This window comes from Gossypium arboreum, chromosome 3 (assembly GCF_025698485.1).
Source record: "Gossypium arboreum isolate Shixiya-1 chromosome 3, ASM2569848v2, whole genome shotgun sequence".
NCBI lineage: Eukaryota > Viridiplantae > Streptophyta > Magnoliopsida > Malvales > Malvaceae > Gossypium > Gossypium arboreum.
Window position 1 is genome coordinate 23,667,213 of NC_069072.1, and position 20,548 is coordinate 23,687,760.

Here is a 20,548-nt window from a genome sequence, read left to right on the forward strand (position 1 = left end):
TTATATTGGGAGAGTGTGGGAGCGAATTTAGGGATAAGGGGGGAAAGATTTTGGGAATTGTGATCAGATTGTGGAACTTCCTGAAAACTTTTTCTTTTCTTCTATTCCATTATCAAAATATCAGTTTTTCTTTTGGGTATTCTGACATTTCCTCCTTTCCATCACTCTCACTATCGAATTTTCCTTCTTCTCCTTGCTGCTATTTCTGTTTTTCCTTCCCTTTCTCTTATTTGATTCCATTTTCAATCCGTTTTGATTGCACAACGTAGTTTCGCGCAATCGGTAAGTTGGGCGTTTTTGTTTCTCTTTCTTAACTATTTTCTTGATTTGATTAATAGGGGTTCGGTTGGTTTTAGGTGTTAATAGAGAGGCTGAACAGTGGTCTTTGACGATTTAAATTTATAGGATCTCTGTTGGTCAACCGAAAGTAAGGAATTTTTATGATTATAGTAGGTATACCTCACTGAATTTTGATAAATTATCGATCAAAAGTGACTGGTTAGAGGTTACTATCGTCTTGACAGCAAGGGATCATTCGAATGAGGTCCCTTTTTTATGATGTTTTAGTTTATTCGTTCAGGGTTTCAAGGTAGGTATCGTGCAATTGAGTTGGAACTATATCTGGCTTTATGTTGTTGTGCTAATCATGAGTTGAGACTAACGATTAAGTTGAAATGTTCAATTTCAAGGTACTACTGGTCTCGGAAGTGTTTTTGCTGCAGAACCATAAAAGGTGTGTAACCATAACATTGTAGACAAAAATTGATGAAAAGACGAAAAGTATGGTTCTTGAAGCCACACGAGCGTGCGGCCGCCTGTGTGGTAAGTCGTGCGACAAAACACAGGCGTGTGATCGACAAGGTAGGTCGTGTGTGACACACGGGCCGAACTGAACTAGGCCGTGTGGGCTACACAAGCATGTGGAATTTTTGGGCCAGGCTGTGTGATCCACATGGCCAAGGCCATTTTGGGCCACGTGGGCCCACACGGGTAGACAACATGGGCATGTGGGCCCATTTTCATTGTTCAGTTGCTAAGGTTGCATGGGCTGCCCGAGTCAACTGTGGACCTACTGTAGGGTTGGTAAGCTTACTTAAACCCCTAATTAATTGAAATGACTGTATGACCAATATAATTATGCACGTTATTAAGCATGATGATGCCCCACTGATTTGATATTGTATGCACTGATTATATGGTTGATATTATGTGATAGCATGCCATAACTGTATATTGCATTACATTGGGTTGGGGGTTGATATTGTTCGGAGGAAGTACACTAAAAGGCCTCAAGACTAATTTACTGGCAGCTCAGCTGCAAACTACTATCTAGTGCCGCATTCGTTACTTTTTGGATTGTAAGGATGGGAAGGCTGTTTATATCCCCACATGGAGTTTATGGTTGGATAGAGATGCTGTGTAGAGGCTGGTTGGGTAGGATTTTGTGACTGCATATTCCTAGTGTTTACTGTTACTTCAATGGGCCAAGGCCATATTGATTACTAATATTGTGATGGGCGAATGCCCTACTGCATGACTACTTATGTTCTGAAATGGGCTAAAACCCAAACTGGTACTGCTTTTAAAAAAGGCTTAGGCCCAGACTGTTAATATTTGCATACTGGCTGATTGCTGGTGTAGGGATTACACACTGAGTTTTCGTAAACTCACCCTTCTAATTTATCTGTACAGGTAATCCCCAGACTTAGACGATCGAAGCGGTGGAGGACTCAGCGGTGGCCATACGCATTTTTACACTGTTTTGTACCTAATTAGATTTTTAAAGTTTTATTTGGGGTATTTTACTGTAATAATGGCCTCTATAGATTTTTGCTTTAAATTTGGATTTTATACTGCTTTGTGTTTTATATCTGCTAGAGGTAGGTAAAACATGGGTTTTATTTTTTAAGAAATGCATGTGTTTTAGCAAAATACCTACAAGGACACAAACTGTTTTAAAAACCTTCCGCAATGTATAATGTTTTGAAAACTACCGACTGAATAAAAGCCATGACTTTGGAATTAATAAAAGATAATGACGAGTTCTGAAGGAAAAATATTTTAAGCAAAGTTACGATTTTTCAACACAAGCTACAGTTTTCGAACACACTACCATGTGACATCGCCAGATTCGACCATAACATCCAAGTCAGGTTTGGGGTGTTACATAGAAGTTTAAATTTTGGAATCTAAAGTTGATCCTAAAATTAAAAAAGATTGATTAGTGGCAATGAATGCATGAGTTGGTAATGTTTAAGTCTGCAAGTAAATCAAGTTAGAAATTTTGTTAATTCATTCAAGTTATTTGTAACGTATGGTACCGGGTGATCAGGTCGAGTATAGGGTGTTACATAACTGGATTGGCCTTCAGGGCTCGTAATAACCAAATCATGTGTTCTTTCACATGCCATCATTTATTTCTTGAAAATCAAGATACATTTATCCAATTCAATAAGCAATGTTAATAGGCAAGTGCTTTTATAATCCCTATTAACCAGATAATGACTCAAGATGGATACACAGATCATCTAAAAACCACGCTAATATATCAAGACTCAATGCTTGACCACCTCCAAGCGTGCGAACATCTGTGCTAGAAATACTGCAACAAAAATATATATAATAAAGAAATGGTGTCTGGAAGTATACATATCAAATTTTAATATAGTAAGTTTTACAACGAAACACTTCGAGAAGTATTCCGAGATCGTACCTAAAGGAGGTTAAATTAAAAAAAAAACTACTTTCTACACTAATAGGGCTAAACAGTAATTATCTAAAATTATAGTACGAAAAGAACAAGTCTCAATTAATAAAAAAAAGCATAAATTGAATAATATTAAAGAAAATAATTTGATAATCAAAATTACTCAAATAACAAGCAAAAGATTAACTTACATTAGTGGTCATAATTAACTCAGAACTCAGGTTTTAATGAATTAATTAATAACTATCCAATTATTACCTCTTAACCTCTAACTAATTAATTAATTGACAAAAACCACTTACCTCTCGACCTTGCAGTTTAAAACGAAATAAATTAAGAAGTACTCAGTGAACTATTCTCTTGACCTTATTTACCTTGATTACTTCCTAGGGTTGTCAATCCTAAGGTTCAATAATACATAATTTAAGCCAATTAATTCTAAGAAAGACCTTAATTCTTCTATTAATTACTCCCACATTTAATCGTTAATCCTTTTAAGGAAAATTTCCACTCATGAATCTAGATGCAATTTTCCCTAAATTTAATTAAAACATACAAGAATAAGAATTAAACTAAAAATAAGGGAAAATAGAAATCGATTCGATTTTGACAGTAGACACACTTAGAAGGAGAAACTCCTTTAATGTTGATTAAGATAACATCGATTGCAATTGAAAACGAAAGAGAATTGTAAATTGATGAAGAAACAAAAGCTTGGAATCAAATCAAATCCAAGTCTGAAAACTAAAGAAAACTAAAATTTAGACTTAAACTAAATTAAACAAGATTGAAAGCTAAAATTAAAATTCTAAAATCTACTCTAAAGACAACCTCCTCTAGCTCAGCCTAAGCCTTATTATTTATAGGTAATTTTAGCTTCCTTAATTAGGTCAAATATTGTAATATCTCGAATTAGGGCCTAATTGGAATAGTGGTTTTGTGACCATAAATCTGAGATAGAAATAATTATTTTATGATTATTTTGAGGTCTATGATATGATTGCATGATTGTGTGAAAATTTCGTGAAGAAATTCTATGCATAAAGTGCTTAATTTGAAGTTAGGGACTAAATTGAATAAGTTGCAAAACTTGCATTCTAGAAGTTTCTAGTATGAAATTGCTTTGAAATATTAATTAGGAGGTCTTAAATAGCAATTTGACCAATTTCAAAGTTTATGGACAAATATTGGACATGAATGGAATTTTTTGGAAAGTTTAGTAGTAAGGGCATTTTGGTCATTTAGGGGTAAAATGAATTAAAATACAAAATTAAAAGCCAATTTTGCTCATATTCTTCACCATGGACGTGTATACCAAGGGAGACTCCATGACTAGGGTTTCCAAGCTTCCAAGCTCGATTGTAAGTCCGTTCTAGCCTGGTTTTTAATGATTTTTACGTTTTTGGAGTCCCGGTAACTTGATTTAACTTATGCTAGCAATAATTCAACCTAGGATTCATATTTGAAATATTAATTAGGAGGTCTTAAATAGCAATTTGACCAATTTCAAAGTTTATGGACAAATATTGGACATGAATGGAATTTTTTGGAAAGTTTAGTAGTAAGGGCATTTTGGTCATTTAGGGGTAAAATGAATTAAAATACAAAATTAAAAGCCAATTTTGCTCATCTTCTTCACCATGGACGTGTATACCAAGGGAGACTCCATGACTAGGGTTTCCAAGCTTCCAAGCTCGATTGTAAGTCCGTTCTAGCCTGGTTTTTAATAATTTTTACGTTTTTGGAGTCCCGATAACTTAATTTAACTTATGCTAGCAATAATTCAACCTAGGATTCATATTTGGAAAAATACCCATAGGTGAAATTTTTGTATTTTGGTGTTTTATGATAGAATATGAGGTTTTAAATTATGTTAGACAACTTGTGCTACTCGGTTTTAAGTGAAAACGAGCAAAATGGCTTAATCGGTAAAAATACCTAATAGTCATAAGTAAATGTTAGAGTGAGAATTTGATGTTGCCATAGAAGGGAAAAATGATCAGCATGTCATAAAACATAAGAAAATAGGATGAAGTTTAATTTCCGAACCTTGGGGCAAAAGTGCAAATATGCAAAAGTTTAGGGGTCAAAATGAAAATTTTTAACAATATGATTTTTGGACCGTATGAATAGTGTGACTAATTATTAGGATAAATGTGATATTATAGATGAAGAAAATCGAGATTCAGGCTTAAATTGGGAAAATACAAGGTTATGGACTAAAATGGTAAATTGATGTTTCTAGATCGAGGTAAGTTCGTATGATAATAATAATGCAATGTTATGTTTGAATTATATTTCTTACTATTATTGCATATATTTTAAGATTTAATATATTGGAAAAGTTGATGGAATGGTGTTTATGATGTGGAAATATGACATGAAAGAATGTTACATGAAATGCAAGAAAATGAAGATACATGACAAGTGATATATGAAATATGTGATATATGTTATGTAAATTCTTAAAAGCTGATTTGATATTTGAGTTGTGTCTTATTATACTATGAATGGACAATTGGTACTATGGATAGTGAGATCGACACTTCGAGTAAATTCGTACATAAATAATCTATCGATTCTTTTTATGTTATTATATTTTGATATCATATGAAATGTGGCTGCCTATCAAATGGTTATTTGATGTAAGTTATGAATTTAAATTGATTACGGAAAATTTAGTAAAATGTTGAAAAGTGAGGAATTTCCCGGTTGAACCTTCGGAATAGAAACGATACAAATGAACTATTGTGAGGTCACGTGTGTAGTACTAAGTGCAGGCTACTACGTGTACCGGATAATTGGTCACATGTGTAGTACTAAGTGCAGGCTACTATGCGTACCCAAAACTGTGATCACGTGTGTAGTACTAAGTGCAGGCTACTACGTGTATTAGATGGTGAGGTCACATGTGTAGTACTAAGTGCAAGCTACTACGTGTACCAGACTGTTGGTCGCATGTGTAGTACTAAGTGCAGGCTACTATGCGTTCCAGATAGCTTCGGCTACAAGTGTGGAAATGGGAAAATGTGCAGGCAATTGTTTATCTGTTATTATTCCGATGAGTTCAATGGGAAATCGATTAAATGAAAATACATGTGAAAGTGATTATGTGATGAACAAGTGCAAGTATATGTTTATTTGAATTTATGAGTAATATGCTCAATATTTGAGCGAACCTCGGTAAAATGGAATGGATTAAGTGAAATTGTGTAAAAGTGAACTTTAGTAGTAAAATAGTATTAGACAGCAGTAGTACATGACTTTGAAAATTCACCAAAAATTGTGTAATTTGAATTAAAAATAAAAAAAATTTATGGAAATAAAGCTTAATGAGTCTATTTTCACATGAAAGAAACAAGGGAAGCAAAAGAATTCTATATTGTGTGATATTTGAATTGTTGTGAAACAGGATCTGAATGAATTCGAGATCCCCTTTTCTGACTTTAGAAATTCACCATAAATTGTACAAAAATTATTGAGAGTCATACCTTACATTAATGGATTCCTTATTGAATCTAATTTTAAGGGAAATAAACGGCATGGTCATTGGAATTCTGTACAGGGAGAAATTCGGTTCGTAGTGCACAGGGGTCAGAGTAGTTGTAACACCCCGAACTCATGGCCGTTACCGGAAATCGAACACGAGGTGTTACCGGCTTACTTCATTTATTTCCCCCTATTTTTTTTTTGTTCCAGGCAAGCTGGCTACTGTATCGTGGTCGCTTTAAAAATCATATTTTGAGTTCTGAAACTCGAAATCCAATTCCGTAAATTTTCCCCGAAACTAGACTCATATATCTATATGGGGGAAGTTTTTTAGAATTTTTTTGTTGGGCCAATTAGTACAGTTTATTTGTTAAAGTCTCTCCTGTTTCAAGGTTCAACTACACTGACCTCTGTACCTTACGATTTAAATATCTCCCTGTACAGGGCTTCAATGCCTATGCCGTTTGTCTCTAATGAAACTAGACTCGATAATGAATTTGTACATATAAGGCACGACCTATAATTATCTCGATAAAATTTACGGTGAATTTTCTAAATCAAAACAGGGGATCCAGAAATTGCTCTGACCCTGTTTCGTAAGAATTTAATTAACTCCTAACATACAGCTCATATGGTCATTTTGTTTCTTCCATATGAAAATAGACTCATCAAGCTTCGATTTCATAATTTATTCATTATTTAATTCCATTTCTACTATTTTTAGTGATTTTTCAATCTCACATCACTGCTGCTGTCAGCATCTGTTACTAAAACAAACTATGCCTATTTCATGATTTTTCCTTGATCTAACTAATAATTCATCATACATGTCACAATTTATAACCATGACTAGCCATGCCAAAGGCTAATCATCACCGAGCATCTCCCCACTACACTATTACCAAATCATGAATTTAACACCGAAAATAATCAGCCATGACATATGGCATAATAATCGAGTAGGCCTCAACCAATACTCAACCAAAACCGAATTACCAAGACTTGTGTCCAAACATCATAGAACCAATTCCAACCGAACATTTATGCCATTTTCGCATGGCTAAAAGTTTACATACCAAATTTCAACAAAACATAATAGCCTATACATACCGAAATGTTCTCCTAGACCAACTAAGAAGAAAATACCAAAAGTTGCTAGCGGTGTGATGACTTCGATGACGGTCCCGAATACACAAAAAGTCGAGTCCAAGAAACCTAAAATAGGTGACAAGCAAACACCGAATGAGTATATAACTCAAGAAGTCATAAGCATTACACTACCATCCATTAATAAAATTTTCACAAGAGGAAACAACGAAATGAGGCTAAGTACTCCATCCATACCGAACTATGCCATAGTTTCTTAGACCTTACGATTCAATCTCATTCCAAGTCCTACATTGACATTTCATACGCTATTCAATAGAATAATTGAGGCATTTCCATACATCATTTTATTTTCGTTACAATCATACAACTAAGCGAACTTTCACCTATTCCACGATGAACCTTATGTACGTGACTTCAATTATACTCATCACATAGGTTCAAAACTTACCACGCTCAACTCCAAATATAAACATAGCACCTATTAGCCATGAACTCAAGGTACTTACCCTTTCCATGTCTCGAAATCGACTCGGTAAGGTCGCACCCTTAATATAAATAATTGATAGAAAATATATATATATAGTGGGTTCGCACACATAGTGCTTAATAATCAACCACGCACACTTAGTGCCATGTACTTTAAACTCGCACACTTAGTGCCATGCATTTCAAGCTCGCACACTTAGTGCCAATCTCACAACCATGAACACTTATTGCCCGCACACTTAGTGCCGAAAACCAGCCAATCTACACGCTTCACTTCCTTTTTACATTCGACAATTTCATCTCTACATACATATACATTTGTATACATTTCATCTCATTAAACACAATTGCATAGGTATTACGATCATTTAAATCAATACCAACTATATGCTTAATGACTTACTTTGTGTTGGGTAAAATAATTCCAAGTCGGCTACTCGATGACCTTCGATTTCCCCTTGTTGGACGCCTCTCCTTTAGGATCTTGAGCTTAAACAAATAAATTAACTCATTCAACCGCTTTGCTACATAAATTGGTATTCACATTTTAATGATTTTATGACATACGGAACGGCATGGTAAAATTTTTATCTTGCTACCTTATGTTCTTAGCTATTCGGCTAATAACCTTATGCAATTACCATACTTTCAATAATCCAATCACACATGCATATGTATACTTCGACATTCGGCAATCACCTTTGCTAGTTTTTCCCTTTTTTGTCGAGTTATATATACATAGTCCTAAGGTAATATCACGAATGGGCTTACATATATATGTATATATAGCGAATATGCAAAGCTTAAACTCAACATCACATAAGCTCCTAAGTGATGGCGAATATGTATATCTATATATATATATATATATCAACTATACTATTACTTTTAATTCATCTAATTACAAAATTTCATCTCATGAACACTTGACCCATTTCTCACAAAAATGAAACAACAACTAAAATGAACATCCCATTTTTTACCCCATATGGCCGATTGCTTCATTTGTTACCCAACTAACAATTCAACAATTTCAACCTCATTACAACCTCTACCTATCCAATATAACATGAACACAATCCTCCACCCCTAAATTAGATTCGGCAATCACTTAACCCATTTTAACCTCAAAATCCTAAGTCTAATCTATAGGATGAGTAGAATTTGAACTAACCATCTCAAACATGCATAGATTTTCAAGAATCATTCAATACATACCTCATTCTAGCCATCTTCCAAGCCAAAATCAAATAACCAAATCTCCCTTCCTTCTCCTCACTCACGGCAATAGCCAAAGAAAAAAAAAGATGAACGCTCCGTCTTCCCTCCTTATTTTATTCATCTTTTCCTTTTTAATTCCTTTCTTTAATTTATTTTAATTTACTTACCAATATTAAATAATAAACAACATAAACTTGGAGGAATGAAACCATGCTTGGCCGGCCACTTAACATGAATTGGGCACTTTGACATGCAAACCCAAACTTTCCTATTTTAATACTATTTGGTCCTTACTTATTTACCTATCATAATTTTCTAAGTCTCTCAACTAGATCCTTTCAAGCAAAATTCACATTCCTAAGATAAAATTAAAACATCAAATTTTTATACAAGTACTATCACACATATAAGATATGCAATTAAAATTTTAACTAAATTTTATGACTCAGTTTTGTGGTCCCGAAACCACATTCTGACTAGGGTCAAATTAGGGCTGTCACAGTAGTCATACCCTGAAACAGGGGAGATTTTAACTAATAAACTGTACTAAATGGCCCAACCAAAAATTCTAGAAACAAATTAGTAAGTATACATATGAGTCTAGTTTCATAAAAAATTTACAGAATTGGATTTCAAGTTTTGTAACTTGAGATATGATTTTTTTTAACACCGGGACTCCAGAAAACAGCCTGTCTTGAATATGTGTAATTATACAATTATAGTGTTTTATCTTGAAAAGCATGGTGATGGTAGTAATTGCTTATTATTTTCATATGAACTTACTAAGCGTAAAGCTTACCCATCCTCTCCATTTCTTTAGTATTGGCGTGTCATTTCGGGGTTGGAGATCGCGGAGGCAAAATCACACTATCAAACTATCATTTTGGGAAAATTAATTCAAATATTAGAAATATCAAGTGAGTGGCATGTATAGGAAGTTGGTTTGTGATATGTATTTTTATTATGATTTTGACCATACGTGTCGACCGCATTGAGTTATCGTATAAAATCATGAGATGTGGTCCTTATCCATTATGGTTTATAAGTTTAATTAATCGTGCCATGTCCTATGTTTTGATGTGATGATATAGTTAGCTTTGTTTGTTATGCATGTGTTCGAAAAGTTTTGAATCAAATGAAATTTTATGGCCCGATTTTCGTCTATGTGTATTGTTAAGTCTGGTAAAGCCTCGTACTCTGTTCCGGCCTTGGATACGGGTAAGGGTGTTACAAATATAGGCGTTAAAGATGAAAAATATTGATTGTGTGGACAAAAACACCTTTGGCTTATTTCTGGCCCTCATCACAATGGTGTCGTGACACAGGATGTGGGTGGTGCGCCATGAAACTTTAATCCTAAATTCTAGAGTTGGTTCTATAGTGTTGGGACCTAGGAAGCTTGTGTTGCAATATGGTTATCATTTCTGATGTTCCTAAGCTTGAAAATTGGAGTCTGCGCACTCAATTAAGCTCGTTAATACTACCTTAAGCTCGTATTTGACCAATAGATCATCCAATGCTAAATTATGCGTAAAAATGCTTATTTTGATAATAATTTAATTTAAATTACTAAAATGGAAATCGAAACAAATTAACATCAACAGGCTTAAAAATAAGCTCCTTAAGTGCCAGAAAGTATCTAATTTGCCATAACGAATTGTGGCAGATTAGTACCTTATTGGTACGTCTGAAGTATAACATGCCAACTATACCTGGCTCTACCCGAGACCATTAATAGGGTAACCATTATTTCAAACATATATACATGATTCACATATCATAGTTTCAAACACAACCAACTTATATCAACCTCAATTCAATACAAAACATTTTCATATCATCATATCTAAAACATCACAATTTTCACAAGTTATCAACCATTTCATACTTCCCTATTCATGAGACAAGTAAGTTCATACCTTAATCAAGCTAATCGCTACAATCTATATGTGAAATTTTGAATTTAAATCATGAAAGCACAAAGCAGAATAACTAATCATCTATGGTATTCACCTTTCCTTTATCTTAAGATGGCCTAATGATGCGTTATATTCGTAACAAGTTTCAAGGATTTATAAATGAAACGTTCTTGAGACTAACTTATTATCACGATTAAGGCAAGTGTACCTATCAAATAGTAGTATAGTTCAGCAAGACTGGATTGTCAAACCCAAAGGAACTACGAGTACTAGTATTTACTTCCTTTTTATTATCTAGCCTAAAATTTAAGAGGTTTGGTTGTCTAAACTAATTACTAACTAAGAATGCACAGAAAGAAAAACTTGGGAAAATACTTCTGGGAAAATTCAATTGATTGAGACAATACCTGAGGACAAATCCACCTAGACTTCACTTGTTATTTGACTCTGAATCAGACGATTTATTCATTTGACTTGATCCGTAGAAATCTCTAAGTTATATTATTATCTCTCTCAAGACTAATAATGTCTAACGCTAGGTTGAATAATTGAAATCTCTTTCTAATTAACACCCTAGAATTGTATTAACTCAATCTATGGATTCCCTTATTAAGTTTCACCCTAATCCAGCAAAATCTTGTCACCCTATCTTTAGGCGTGCAATCAACTCCGCTTAATTATGACAAATTTACTCTTAGATGGGGTCTATTCCTCCTCTGAATAAGAGCTTAACTTGAATCAATATCCTGGAATATCAAAACAAGAATTAAGAACACATAATTAAGAATAAGTCAAATATTTATCATACAATTCAGATAATAATAACAAGATCTGTCTTAGGTTTCATTCCCTTAGGTATTTAGGGGTTTAGTTCATACTTATGAAAGAAAACATCTCAAAAGTATAAAGATAACAAAACATAAGAAAACCCAAAACTCCTGAAGGAACTTGAAGGGAGATCTCCAGTCTTGATGATGAATCCGACTCTTGAGATGGATCAACCGGCTTTCCTTGAGTAATTCCTTGCTTCCTACTTTGCATCCCCCTTCCTAAGTGCCTCTTCAAGTGTTTAAATAGGCTTTGGAATGCCTAAGAGCCCTCAAAATTGGCCTTTTTCAAATTGGACTAAACTTTGGTTCGGTAGGGACACGCCCGTGTGTGATTACTGAAGGCCGTGGTCAAGGCTGTTAAATGGGCACGGGCGTGTGATCCACCCGAGTAAGTCATGCTTTGATCCTACCAAATCAACACACCCGTGTGAGGAAGTCCAGCCATGTTGTTTTCCCATGTGGGTCTATTTTCTCTGTTTTCGGCCCGTTTCTCGCTCTTTTTACTTTCTTATGCTCTCTTAAGTATAAAATATGAAATTAAAGGATTAGGAGCATCAAATTCACCAAATCTAAGGAGAAACCATCCATAAATGCGTTAGGCATGGGGTAAAAATATGTATAAATTACGGTTTATCACCTAACGTCATCTTTAGATAAGTATGATAATTCAATTATAGAAATGGTATTAGTTTCCACTCAATCACATGAAAACGCATAATTTAACATAATTTGCATTTTATCCTTATATTCAAAATGTACATTACTTTTATATTTAATGTCGATTAAAAATCAAATTTCTTATTCTTTCATTAGGGACCTTGTACCTCTAACCTATAGCATAATTTATTAACACCTTTTAATTTATTCAATTTAGTCACTAATGTTATACATAAACTACACAGCTTAATTCAATTTCTAATCAATTTCAACATTTTTTTCTACTTTTCAACTTAGTCCTACCATGCTCAAAACTCATACTTCAAATTACAATCAAAATCAAGCTCAATTTCATCAAACACCTATAACACCCCACACTCAACCCAATCGCTGGGTCTAAGATGAAAGATGTCACATTCACCGTTATGCCTACTACAATTTCATTTGCATATTAGTTAAACAAGTTATACAAGTTATTAGGTTTCAAAACTGAATAAATGCATTATTTAATCAAATACGTGTCATAAACAAGCTTACAAAAGCTCTTATGAAACACCAATGTTAATTGAAGGACTAAAATGTAAAAGTTTCGAAATGCAAGGTTGATGTTGTGACCATGAGTGAGATTTGTCATGATATTGAAGGTAGAATCATGATGTCATGACTTCAAGCAATGTGAGTCACAACCTTAGAGACAAGAAATTGACGTTGTAACTTCAGTAGGGGAACTTCATGAACTTGAAAACAAGGGGATTATATGTCGTAACCTCAATAGGGGAGAATCACGACTATGGAAATAGAAGCTTGATGTCGCGACATCAATAGAAGAATATCACAACCTTAAGGGAAGTTTCCCATAAATTTTTGTAAACATTTAATTCAACCTGCCAACGTCAAAACCAAATGGCCTAGATGGCCTTAAATATCAACACATCCCATTTTAGGCATTAATTCTAATGCCAAACTTCATCTTCAATACTTATAAAAATCTTAAAACATATGATCATATACATATTCACATTCATTCTAGATTCAAGCATTTCTTTCATTAACTTGGCATATAAGCAACATTCCAAATTCTATTTATTGCATCACATATCTACTTTTAATGTAACGACCCAAAAGCCAGTGATATCAGGAAATGAAGTTTTAGGACCTCGTCATCGTAAATTGGACTTGTGAATATTTTATTAAATATTTACAGAAGTTATATTATAGGTGAACTGAATTTTGGATAAGCAATTTTATTGAATTAGTGAATAATTGTGGTTCTAGGACTAAATTATAATAGCACTAAAATTTGCATTATGGATTTTTAAGCTAGAAACAAATATTAGGGACTAATGTGGTAATTATACCACATTGGAAGTATAATGGATAGTAACTGACCATGTTATTTGAATAAATGTGATAGATTAATAATGTAACATAATAAAAATAATAAAACATAAGTAATAAAAAAAGGTAATGGAAGCTAGTGGAGAGAAACTGATCGCCTATCGTTCATAGAATAAATATATCACCAAAAATATAAGAATTAAGAATAGCAGTGTCCAGAAGTGCAGAAGTCAAATTGTAATATAGTTGTACAACGAAATTTTGAAAAGATTCCAAGGATCGTACCCAATGGAGGATGGAATAAATAATGAAAATACTTTTATAATAACAAGTAGTAGGGATTATTTCTTATATTACGATTAACCATAAAATAGATTAAGAGAAATCATGCCAAATTTGAGTTAATTCCCACCTTAATGACTTCCTAAGGTTGTCAGGCCTAGGGTTTAGTCTTTTCCTTTCCTGAATAGCTGATCCACTAGGAGAACCCTACAAAATAGTTAATTAATCATAACTGCACTCGCTAATCCCCTACAGGAGGATTAGTTCCTTGTGGATCTCATAAACATTATAAACTTGATAGAAAGCGTAAACATGAATAATAATTCAAGAATGTGTTTAGAAGAAGCCTGATTTGTATTAGAATTGAATGAAGAATCCTCATAGAGTTTGATTATGTTTCACAAATTTGATTTCTTCAACAAAAGAAAATAACAAAAATTGAAATAAACCTAAAGCCTAAGAAAAGAGAAAAACTAAAGACTAAATCTAAGAAGAAAATTATATAAGACGAAAGTTGTCCATAACATGTGTTAAATGAGCCTATTTATAGACTTTAGAGTGTTCGTCGTCCTTAACAATAGGTTATCTAACGTCCTCATGCTTAATGTTTGATAGTGCAAACCAAAATACCCCTGACTCGTAATTATTTCCCGTACAGAGGTGATGTTGCGACACACCAGGTCCTGTGTCGTGACATCAAGGGTAGTATGTTCTACCTTCAGGATGTCTTCAGGGGTGTGTCGCGATACCCTTAGGCTGAATTGCGACACTGAAGACAGTCTTGAAAATTTTCTATTCTACTCCCCATGTTACGACATCCAGCTCTTCATGTTGCAACACAGCCTTCTAATATTCTTATGCATGTTCACGTTTAGGCCTCATTTAGCCCTTAAGGTCAATAAAGACTAAAATTACACACTTTATTGAATTTAACTAAACTTACAAAAATGTAATTAAAGCTTAACTAAAATGATTGTGTTCAAGCTCCTAAAGTGCAAAAACTAGTTTAATCTGCTATACTGAATTACGACATCTCAACCAATTAAGCCATATATTTACAAAGTGAGATCCTCCATCACTAATTATAGCTCTCGGAGTCCCATACCGTGTAAATTCATGCTTATGTAGGAATCACATGACTACCTTAGCATCATTCGTTGGGTATGCTTCGGCTTCCACCCACTTGGATACATAATCAATAGCTACTAAGATGTACATGTTACCATAAGAAGAAGGAAATAATCCTAGAAAACCAATTCCCCAAACGTCAAATGATTCTACCTTTAAGATGTTTGTTAAGGGCATCTTGTTCCTTTATGATATGTTTCCAGTCCTTTGGAATCTATCACGATTCTTTACATATGCATATACATGCTTAAACACTGTTGGCCAGAAAAATCCAACTTGTAAGATTTTTTATGTAGTGTAGGAAACACCAAAATGTCCCCCACTTGGATATGAATGGTTGTGCTATAGGATCTCGTCAATATCTCTTCCAGCTACACACTTCCTAATTATATTATTTGCATATTGCTTAAAGAAAAATGGACCCTCCCAGAAGTAATACCTACTATCATGAAAGAATTTTTTTCCTTTGTTGGTATGTTATTCCATGAGGCATTATTCCTAATGCTAAATAATTTTCAAAATAGGCAAAGTAAGGAGTTTCACAGATTTGACTTACCTAAAAAATATGCTCATCTAGGAAATTTTCATTGATAGAAACAAGTGAGTGAGTTACCTCGTGTTACACAAATCTCGACAGATGGTCAATTACTTGATTTTCAACTCCCTTTCTATCTTGAATCTCAAGGTCAAATTCTTGGAGTAAAAGTATCCACCAAATCAATCTCGGTTAAGCATATTTTTTGTGAGTAAATATTAAATGGTTTAATGATCAGTGAAGATTATGACTTTTGTACCTATAAGATATGCACGGAACTTGCCAAAAGCAAAAATTGTAGCAAAAAGTTCTTTTTCAATTATCGTATAATTAAGTTGGGCTCCTGTCAAAGTTCTGCTTGTATAAGAGATTGTATGGAATACTTTTTTTCTTCTTTGCCCTATCATAGCTCCCACAGCAAAATCGCTAGCATCACACATCAACTCAAAAGGAGAGTTTCAATCTGGTGTAACAATTATTAGTGCTGAGATTAACAGATTTTTCAACACTTCAAAGGCTTCCAAACATGCTTTTTTAATCTCAAAAGTTGAATATTTTTCTAATAGCCTACATAAAGACTTGGAAATCTTTGAGAAATCCTTGATAAACCTCCAGTAAAAATCAAAATGGCCCAAAAAACTTCTAACTCCTTTAACAGTGACTGGTAGTGGTAATTTCACATTTACATCCACCTTTACTTTATCAACTTCGATCCCTCTTCTGGAAATTTTGTGTCTTAAGACAATCCCTTTCTTAACCATAAAGTGGCATTTCTCCCAGTGGAGGACAAGATTTGTCTCTTCACATCTCTTCAATACCTTAGCCAAATTACTCAAACAAATATCATATGAATTACCAAAAACAAAAAAATGATCCATGAATACCTCAACAAAATTTTCAACCATGTCCGTAAATATTGCCATCATGCATCGTTGAAATGTTACAGGTGCATTACATAAACCAAAATGCATTTTCCTAAAAGAAAACATATCGTACGAGCAAGCAAAATTTATTTTGTGTTGGTCTTCCAGGGCTCTAACTATTTGGTTATATCCCGAATATTCATCTAAGAAGCAGTAATATTTGTTACCTGCCAGTCGATCCAACATCTGGTCCATAAAAGGTAATGAAAAATGGTCCTTCTAAGTTGCCTTGTTCAATTTTCTATAGTCAATACGAATTTTCCAACCACTGACCATCCTCGTTGGGATTAATTTGTTACGTTTATTCTCCACAATCGTGACTTCACCCTTCTTTGGTACACACTGTACCAGACTTACCCATTAACTATCTAAGATGGGGTAGATAATTCTCGTATCTAACCATTTAATAACTTCTTTCAAAATTACCTCTTTCATAATAGGATTAAGTCTCATTTGCCCATCAACTTTAGCTCTTTCACTTGAGTCTCATTTGCCCATCAATTCTAGCTCTTTCGCCCTTCTTTGAGCTGATCTTGTGCATACAGAAGGACGGGCTTATCCTCGGATATCAACTATGGTCCAACCGTTCGCCTTTTTCAAATTCTTTAAAGCTTTGATCAGTTGCTCCTATTGGTGTTCTATTATTTCTGCATAAATAATCACAGGCATAGTAAAATAGTTACCCAAATAAATGTATTTCAAATGAGAAGGTAGTACATTTAGTTCAAGTTTGGTTGGATCCTTGATTGACAACTTTGATTGTGCGTATTCCTGAGTTTCCAACTCCAATGGTTCAAACCGTGCTGGTTGAACATAGTCCTTCGGATTGGCTTCTATCAAATCCATATTTTTCTTACCTTGTTCATCTTCTAATGGTTCAGAACCTAAGGTGTTTTCCAATAAGTCTTCTACAAAATTACACTCCCATTCTGTAAAAACTAAGGTTTCTAGCTCCTCCATTACTAAGCATTCTTCCACTGGATCAGGAATTTCATGACTTTAAGAACATTAAAAGTCACCTGGTCATCTTGACCTCTCATAGTGAGTTCACTTTTCTATACATCTATTATTATTCTCCCCATTGCTAAGAAAGATCTCCTTAAGATGATCGACACTTCATTATCTACTTCAAAATCTAAAATAATGAAACCAATAGGAAAAATAAACTTGTCCACACATACCAGAATATCCTCGATCTTTCCTTCCGAGTGTGCTAAAGATCAATCTACTAGTTGAAGTGTCACTATTGTAGGTCTAACATCAACTTTACCCAACATCTTAGAAATAGACATTGGTATCAAGTTGATGTTTACTCCTAAATCGTATAAAGCTTAACTACAATAAGATTCTCCAATGTTATAGGGTATAGTAAAGCTTCCGGGGTCCTTCATTTTCGAATGTAGCTTGTTCTGTAGGAATGCACTACATTCCTTTGTTAATGCTAAAGTCTCGAACTCTCCAAGCCTCTTCTTATCTGACAGAATGTCCTTCATGAACTCGACATAATTGGAAATTTAGTCTGAGACTTCTACCAATGGGATATTGATGTGAAGCTACTTAAGAACATCCAAAAACTTTTTGAACTACACCTCTTATTTATGCTGCTTGAGTCTTTATGGATATAGAGGTGATGGAACCTTAGCTTGGATTGAACAACTTTCTGAGGTATCTCATCTGCATCTAACATAGGGTTTAGCTTATCAAAATCAACTGTTGGTTGATTTTCCACCTTCTCGATAGGTTCATCTTCAACCTAAACTACTTTGGGTTCTAAAGTCCTTCTACATCGTAAAGCAACAGTTTTGCAATGTTCCTTACCAATATTCCTCATATATTCCATGTCACTCGGCAAGGCTCCTTATAGTCTATTACGCAGCTTCATAGCTAACTAACCCATTTGGTTCTCCAAATTTTACAGTGTTGCTGCTTGGCTTTGGATTAAGGCGTCATTCTCAACCATGTACGCCTTCAACAAATTTTCCAAATTGCTGGACAGTTCAGCTTATAGTGGTTTCTAAACTTTTTGATTAAACCCTAAAGGTTGATTTGTTCTATGTTGTATGTAGTTGTTGTTCGGTCCAACTCATTGGTTACTCCAAGAAAAGTTTGGATGGTTTTGCCATGAAGGGTTATAGAAGTTGGATTGTGGTCCTTGTCCACTTCTATTCTGGTTCTGATTTCCTACATAATAAACAAACTCAGGATTTGATGGACAATTCTAAAATGAATATCTATCCCTACAGTATACACAAGAAATAACATCAAATTGACTTAGTGGTTGAGCTGCAACATTGTTTAAATCATTAGTAGAAAAAAGATTTAAGCATTGAAGAAATTGAAAATATTTGAGCTGCAAGTGAAGTGAGAGCATCCACTTCATGTACTCCTGCTACTCGTCCCCTTGAAACTGCTCGATTGATAGACCATTAGTATTTCTTACTGGCTATTCTCTCCATAATTTCATAAGCCTCATTACAAGACTTATAAAGAAAAGCACCATTCGCAGAAGCATCTCCACCACCCTAATGTGTGCGTTGAGACCATTATAAAATGTCTCCAACTAGATGCAATGCGAAATCCCGTGGTGAGGACATTATCATAGTAGCTCTTTAAATATTTCTCATGTCTTGTATAAGGATTCATCATCCAATTGTTGAAAATTTGTGATCTCATTCTGAAACTTAGCATTTTTGCTAGGTGGGAAATTTTTAACCAAGAAGCGTTATGCTAATTTTTGCCAAGTAGAAATTGTGCTTGGTGGTAATGAAATAAGCAATGCTCATGTTTTATCTCGTAACAAGTATGGAAACAACTTCAACCTCAATGCATCATCGATTAACCAGCTACATAAAAGGAATCACTCACCTCTATGAATAGTCAGAGGTGAAAGTACGGATCTTCTGTGGGTATTCCATTAAATTAGCCCACTGTCTGAAGCATCTAGAACATCACAGTCTTTAGTAAACTTTGGTGCCTCGATCTTCGGTCTCCTAATTCTTGAATTAAGTTTGTTAAAAAGTGGCACAACATACTTCCTTATAGCTCAATCCCTATCATCAATAATAAGTATTGGATTATGAGCATTAGCACTTCCATTCCCTTGAACTTCATTTTGATTTTCAAGGTCCATTTTTGCTGCTTGTCTCTTGGCTAGTCTTTCTCGTATTCTTTGTCTAAATGTCCACTCGACTTCAGGATCTATAAGGAGTAAATCAACGATTCGATCTATGCTCATAAACACTTGAAAATAAAAACACAAGAAATAAAAAAATTAATTAATTAAAGATAAGAATAAATAAACCAAATTGCAAGAAATAATTTCATAAATAATGATTAAATTAACAGACCCCGTCAACGATGGCAAAAACTTGGTTCACAATAGAATCTGCAAGTATACACAATCGCTTTCAAGTAAAGAGTAAGTAAAAAAAGTATCGTCTCTACAGGGACTATGTTGAAATCAATAGCTATAAAGTTAATATTTTACAAATTGGTCAAGAAAACACAATATTTTAAGGTGATGGATGTTAAAATTAAATTAAACAATTATAAGCAAATGAATTAACCTAAATGCAATGAAAAATGCAATGAGATGGTTTAGCATACAGTGAAATGGTTTAGCAACAATTCACAAGTTTTAACAACAATAACATGAATAAGCTAGAAAAATTTCAACACTTGCCACAATTCTTTTTTAATCTTGTTTAACAATGTTCTGGAAAAAAATCTATGGAAAATTGATCATTCATTAACTTGGAATCTCATATAAGTTCTCTCGAAGTCTTATACTTTGAAAAACATGCATATTTCTATGTCAATATTTAACTAAGGGTTCCATAGAATTTATGTGAAGTACCACGGATTGGGTCGATTTGAAACAATTTAATCACATGAGCCTAAAGCTATGTAGGGTAATAGTATTC

General features: G+C 34.0%; 1 non-coding gene across 1 annotated transcript; it reads left to right on the top strand.

Annotated features, from left to right (window-relative positions):
- Positions 1–19,201: 19,201 nt before the first annotated feature.
- On the top strand, positions 19,202–19,307 carry LOC128291185 (small nucleolar RNA R71). Its single transcript, XR_008280961.1, has one exon. It is a non-coding gene; the product is annotated as a small nucleolar RNA R71 (small nucleolar RNA).
- The last annotated feature ends 1,241 nt before the right edge of the window (positions 19,308–20,548 follow it).